This window comes from Hipposideros armiger, unplaced genomic scaffold, assembly GCF_001890085.2.
Source record: "Hipposideros armiger isolate ML-2016 unplaced genomic scaffold, ASM189008v1 scaffold_147, whole genome shotgun sequence".
NCBI lineage: Eukaryota > Metazoa > Chordata > Mammalia > Chiroptera > Hipposideridae > Hipposideros > Hipposideros armiger.
The window spans coordinates 2,632,044-2,639,155 of NW_017731497.1; the positions used below are offsets into that span (position 1 = coordinate 2,632,044).

A 7,112-nucleotide genomic window follows, 5' to 3' on the forward strand; every position below is an offset into this window, starting at 1 on the left:
GCTGGGGCTTGGAAGCTCTCCTTTTGCTTTTCTCGTTTAGGGTCCCACCCAAGGAAGACAAAGTCTTACAGAGAATCATGGCATAATGAAATCTGGGTGAGAAAGATTAACCCCCATTTCTATAACAGCAATAAGGTATGTGTTAGTATTTAAAAGAATAGGTAAATTACATGCAGCCATTTGCAAGTTCAAATGAAAAGCTCTTTGCCATATTTGCATACAGGGGTTGCAAGGTAAATAAGCGAAAATGTACACATGAGGTACAAGCCATCATATAATTGAATACATTTTGAGTTTTTTATTTGTCACAAAACATGAAAACAATAGGGGAAATCTATAAAGGAACAGATCACTCATAATCTCACCACCACTTAAAATATTTTCCATGTGTTTTGCCTGTATGTGTGTGTATGCAGAGCTTTTTATTCAAACTTGATGTTTTATTCAAAAACTTTTGCATAAGTACCTTCCTATGTTGCTAAGCTAGTCCTCATGGTATCACTATATGATATTCCTTCTGGCTAATGTGCCATAATTTGTTATTCTCCTATTTTTGATCATGTTGGATGGTTTCTGAGTTGTTGCTCTCATAACTATAACTGATATGTTGTAATTTGGATATTTTCTGAATCAGGGAATGAAAACCTATACTTTAAAAAAAAAAGGTATTTCTTTTAAAGGCAGGCATACCATAAACATTGGGTATTTAACTATGTAGAGATTCCTGCTCTAGCCTGGACTGGACAGCCTATTTGATTTCCAGGCTTTGGGTTCTTAAAAAAGAAACAAAACATTTTCTCCAAACTGGTTGAAATAGAGGCCTTTAAGAAATCTATCTCCACTGTCATCTCTGTTTCTCCCCCTCTCTTCCTCACACGAACTTGAACTTTAAGAGGTGATTTCACAGCAGCCACCCTGTTCTTTCCTATACCCCATGTCTAGACTCAGAGCTGATAAAAATGAATAATGGGTGTGGGCTCAGAGGCACTGCCAGGGCCATTCTTGCCTCAGTTTCGAGAAGACCCTTAATTACTGATAATGAACAGTGATTGAGGGAAGAAGAAATAAAAGAAGCTTAAACTGTGCTGCGAAAGACCCAGTCTAGGATAGTGGTTAAAATCCAGGCTTTGCAGTAAGACCAGAATTTGAAAGCCATCCTCTGCCACTTGCTGGTCATGTAGCTATGAGTAAGCTATTTAACTTCCTTACTGTCTGCAAAATGGGGATGATAATAACAGTACCTGCATTCAGGGCATGGTTGAGATATTGCCTGTAAACTTTTTAGTACAGTTCCTGACACAGCAAACTCTCAACGATGGACAACCTCTTTTGTTGTGTTATTAAACACACCTGACTCTTGTGTCTTTGCAATAGCCCTTATAGCCACCCTCTCGAGGCTTCAAAGAAAAGGCTGCCCCTTGTCTCATCCATACTCACCTATGAGGCTGCCCTATGGTGCTGTCTTTGCCCTTTCAAGGCTCCTCTGATCATTTCATCAAGATGGTTCAGGGCCAGATAGCCCAGTTGGATCTTCCCCCTGAAATCACAAGGAGGCAAGAGTTCATGGCTCTTCAGGACTAAAATCCAGTGTTGGTGAACAGTAAGAACAGCCCCTGTTCAGTGGGGAGGGGCCTGAGTAGACTGAATGATGGAGGGAATGACCAACCATCACCAGCTATCTGGGAGCTGCCTCCCTGCGGCATCCAGTCAAGAGCACCCAGATCTGTGTCTTCACGAGGGCGTGTTGGGCGTTTGCCTCCGAGGTTTGGTTTCCTGGGGACTTCTCAATGACACTCTGAAAATCCAGCTCATCTGGTTGTCGATCCTATTCCCAGCCACCAGAAGGTTACCTAGGGCACTTGAGAGTTTTCTTCAGACAATAACAATATCCCCATCCTCCTCTGGTGAAATCCTTAGCACCTGAGGTCCTGCTTCACGGTTTCCTCTTCGGGGTGTGGCTCCTGCTTCTCAATCTTGAGCCTTGTAACAAGGGCTCCGCAGTAGGAAGCAGGCAGTTGTCCGTGGGAGCAGCTCCTGGACAGGCCAGAGGAGGCAGGAGCCTACGCTTTGTGGCTGTGGCTTTTGTCTAATGAGGTTTGGGGTGTGGGGCCAGGCACAGGGACCCAGCCAGCACCGGGAACAAAAGCCAAGCACCTGCTCTGTGCTTTTGGGTCTGGTTGGCCAGGGTATCTGACACCAGGGAACATCTTTCCTTTCACACTCTATTGTCCTGGGGCTTCAATTACATTCTTGACTCAGAGCCCAGGAATGGGGATAGTGAGCAGTCCAGAAATCCTTAGAGCAATGACTCACTTCGTTTTCAGCCTCCACACCTCCCTAGCCGTGCTGCACCCTGCTGGTCTTCCAGGTAGAGGGTCTCACCACCCCCTCCACATAGCTGGGTGAGCATCACTCAGCCTCAGAGCTGGCACTAAAATGGGTGCCACAGGGCTGAGTACTGACTGCATCAGCAAAAGCAGGGCACCCAAAAGAATACGAAAAAGGTGATAGATTTTAATATTTTATATCCCCCCCAAAAAAAAAAACATTGAAGAAGTTATCACTGGACAAATCTAAATATCCTTGGTCTTCCACTTAATTTTTTTGTGAATGTCTACATTTTATTCTGAATTACAAATGTGTGAAGGGTGTTTTAAGCAGACTGCATATCTCATCCATGTCATGGCCCACCACCATGACGTGCTGGGCAATTGCAGGTTTCTTAATTGTGCCCTCAGCTGTCCTGAGGACCCCACCCCACCTCCCCCCAACGCGTTCACACACGTCCACACCCAGAGCCACCATCACCACCGCCACTATGCCCACACGGGGCAAACGCCGACCACAGTTGTATCTTGCGTGTTACATTTCATGTGTTTTGGGGAGTCTGCAGATCTGATACAACCTGGGTTCAGTCCCTGCTTCTTCCCAGTTAACAATTGGGGAATTTGAGGCAAGTTACTTTGCCCCTCTGGATTTCAGTTTCCTTCTCTGGAAAAGCCTGTCCTTTACAGTTGTTATAAAAAATAAAAGATAAAACGTGTCCAGGGCCTGGCATATGGCAGGTCATCAGTGAATATTAGGGCTGTTAATACTCTTTCTTCACTCTTCTAAAATGAAGACCCAGCAGGTCCTTTCTCTAAAAAAGAACCGCCACCATCCGCCACACCCCATGGCAGCCTGAGGGACTTTGCAGGGAAACTAGCTTTTGAAGCAGCCTCCCGAGTCTCCTGCCTCCACTGCCTCAAACTTTTAAAGGGGTGGTGCTGTCATCATTTTCTGAAATCAGTGCCTAATTTTTTTCTTTCATTTTAGCCTCACCATCAGCTAGGGATCAGACAAGTGTGTTAGAGAAGCCCTGGACTGAGGATTTCCCCAGGAGGTAGGCCCATCTGGGAAGGGAAGGGCCATACCCGAGCCTCCCTGAGTGTCAGCAAGTCGCGCATTTGCAGGAAAGGGTCCTTTCCCAGGACCCTTGGCTGTGAAGCTCAGGGACAGCAGCAATGGAGATGCAGTGGTGGGAGGGTGGGGAACATTGTTGATTAGCGCTTCCCACACTTAAGTGAGCACTGGGGATCTTGTCAAAATGCAGGGTCTGACTGTGCTCTGGGCAGGCTTGCGGTCCTGCCTTTCTTCCCAGCTCCTGGGAGACTGACACTGCTGGTCTGTGGGCCACACTTGGAGTAGCGGGGCTCTGGCTCTGAGGTGTGAGTTGGTGTTTACCGTTGGCATTACTCAGAGACTGGCTGTCACATGGGTGGTGGGAAGAAACAGAAACCAACTCAGTCAGCTCAGGAGTCACAGCACAGGAGGGGAGTATGCGATGCCTACACCAGCCTAGGCTCTGGTGCGGGGGAGGCCCAGGGGTACCACAAGCCTGTGCAGTGAGAAAGAGGTAATTCCTCACCAGGAAATGGGCATCTTAGGAAGGGGACATGAGCATGAGGCAGCCCAAACACACAAAGGTGCACTGCAGCCCTCCCAGGACCACAGCAGGCCTTAGAAGGCACTAAGGCACCCGCCAGGCCAAGGGGGGGGGGGCTAGTGGAGCACTAGGGTGCAAAATTGAAGGAGGAATTCACTCTCAAGGTTATGCAGGTACTTGCACCTGAATACCCCCTTAACTTCTGGACCCTAGAGGCCTCCTTCACCTCCCCCTACTGCTAGCCCTGCTAAGGCAGACAGTCGTCACACTTTGGTTTCCCTCTTAGATATTTCCTCTGGGACAGACAGCTTAACCCTCTGTGCCTCCATTTTTTTCCCCTCAAGAAAATGAGATAAAGTGAAAGTGAGAAAGTCCCAAGAAGTATCTTCGGAATTTGTTTATCTCAGAATGTCTGGCATGTAGTAGGTGCTTAAATTTGAGTATGTTTCATTCAGTGAATAATCGAATCCTATTACTAAATGGGGAGGACCCCTTATGATTTAATAGCAGCTGCCTCCTATCCAGAGAGCAGGAGCTGTTGTCATCAGCTGCACTTAGTGTATTCCTAGAATATAATAGAGGTCAATAAAAGTTTGTTGAATTCAATAGAGGTGAAACTCATTGTCCTGAGGGTTAAGTCAGTAGTTGTTTACAAGGTGGCAATTAGGGACCTTCTTCAAAATATTTTCTCTTACTCTTCTTGAAATCCCTGTCTTAATAATTTATTCCTTTGACTTTCATTTCCTTACCCAGTGCCTTACTTTAAAATCCCAAGGGCTGGCCAAGTGGCTCAGTTGGTTAAGAGCTCTCGATCTCTGAGCAACAGCGGTTCGATGCCTGGCCCCAAGCTGAGCTACCACTGAGCTGCCAACAGGTAGCAGGATGGCTCAGCTTAAAAAAAAAAAAATTTTTTTTTTAAAATCCCAGAGCCATAGGGAAAGGATTACAGTAACCAGAAACAAAACTTGACCTTTATTGAGTTTTTGCCTTGGGAATTTTCTAAACCAGGTAAATATCACCTATGGGCCAAATTAACCTACCACCTGTTATTGTACAGCCTGGGAGCTAAGAATGGTTTTTACATTTTTTAATGGTTGGAAAAAACTCAAAAGGTTCATGATATGTGAACATTATTTGAAATTCAAATTTCAGTGTTTATAAATGAAGTTTTATTGGAACATATCCACATTCATTCACTTACGCACTGTCCATGGCTGCTTTTGTACTACAGTGATGGAGTCGAGTAGCTGGGACAGAGATTTATCATCCACAAAGTCTAAAATATTTACTATCTGGCCCTTTACAAAAAAAGTGTGTTGATTTCCTAAAGGGAGGCTGTTTGTCCGCTTTATACTTATCCCATCAGCTTCTTCCAGTGTTTTTTACAAAACCACTAGGTATAATCCAATTTCAGTGAGGAAGTGACACTCCCTATGGGAGAGTTATGTGTGAGTAGAAATCTTGTGAATAAAACCATANGGAAACTCCACAGACATGATGAAAGAGTCAGAGGCCCCACCTACCTGAGAGGTTCAGGGACAGAAGGTTAAAATGAGGTCCATGTGACAATTTGAGCTAAGGAGGAGGTAAGGCACCTTGAGGCTTCAGAGACATCGTTTGCAGGATGGTAGGAAAAGCAGATAGATGTTTAGTAGTTAGATATCTGCCCTGCCCTATAGACAGATAAAAAGTTATCTCTAGTAATAACTTTTTATGGGAAAGACCCAAATGTAAATTATTTAAGGGAGAGGTAAAAGTTTCTCATGAGCCTGCAGCGTCTCGATTGCCTTCAGATCAAAATATCTCACATGCCAAAGAGGCACCTGTTGGGTGGTTCTGGATTCCTTCAATACCATTATCTGAAGTGACTGTCCCCAAACAGTCAAGTATTGTTGCTAAAAGCCCAGTGGTCAGCATATTAGAAATGTGAACCAGCACCCATGCAGTAGGGTTTTTCATCTTTGTTTTTAAGGTAGGTGATGGCTTCATAGGGATGGCTAGCATATCTGCATCTCCAAACCCAGCCAAGACGTGATTAATGGTTGGCTTACTCAGCTTGGAGATTGTCATTCCATGGTTTGTCTTCCTGCTATCCGTCTTCCTGTTCTCAGAAAGTATTCCTTTCTGGAACACTCCAGGATTGTCTGCTTTAGCACCTTCCCAGGAAATTAAAAAGGAACAAGGCAGAATAGTTTGCCTAGGAATAGGAATGCACTAAATGTAAAGAAAATGTGCCTCAATGAAGTGTTTCTAGTCTCACATCTTGGCAAAACTGCTCACATCTTTCAGTCGCTGATCCTCTACTTGAAAGCTATCTGAAATGTCTCCTGTTTCTGGCTTGTGGTCTCTCTTCCCGCTCTGGCTGTGATTTTTTATTACCCTAACCTCTTCTGCTCACTTCTTCTTATACACAAAAAGAGCTTTCATATTGTCTTCTGGTAACTAGAGAATATTAAGATTATACATTATTTGGACTATGGGACTAAACTAAATTCCATTTTTACTTAAGAAGCACACATTATTTTAGGGACTATAGGTTGGGAGTTGTAGAACAATATAGAAAAAGCATAAAATAGATTTCCTGCCCTCAAGGAGTCTATAATCTAGAAGAAGCAATGCACACACATTATAAAATAATAGGATATGATTGCATGGCAAATTGAAAGTAAATGATACAGGAATGCTTTGAAAACAGACATCCATGCCCCTTCCTGGAAGATTTTTAACCACCTAAAATGAATGGGGAAGGCTCTATTGGTCATGCTGTATAATTTTCTTAGTACTCCAGCCACAGACATTTCACAACTCACTTTTACCTCTCAAACCTTAGCAACAAGACCTCTGCTAGTTGATAAATGCTTTGGTTTCGCAATTTACTTTGGCTACCAGTTTTTGTTTTTTCTTTATTATAGGTTTCTTCTGATGGACCTCGTTTTAAAATTCTCCCCTCTTACCAACCTCCACTCCTTGTTTTATGCCATTTAAATTGTTTTTTGTTTTGTTTTTTTAATTTGGCCTAACTAGATCTTTGCTTTTACCCTGGAGCATCTCTCAATCTTTAGAGCAAAGAGTAGGGTCTGAGTAAATAATTACATAGACCCTTAGAGACCATAAAATCTGCTTTCTCCTCCACTAGGAAGGTCTGAGGGAGCCTTTGATTTCTGGGAAAGCAAGTAGATAAGAGTTG

At 43.9% G+C, this 7,112-nt stretch overlaps 1 long non-coding RNA gene across 1 annotated transcript in view; it reads left to right on the forward strand.

Moving 5' to 3' along the window:
- Nucleotides 1-44: 44 nt before the first annotated feature.
- The window catches only part of LOC109387078 (uncharacterized), a 16,699-nt gene continuing 9,631 nt past the window's right edge, over nt 45-7,112 (forward strand). The window contains exons 1-2 of the long non-coding RNA XR_002124901.1: nt 45-135; nt 3,316-3,382. This is a non-coding gene — a long non-coding RNA (uncharacterized LOC109387078). The remainder of the gene's footprint in view (nt 136-3,315; nt 3,383-7,112) is intronic.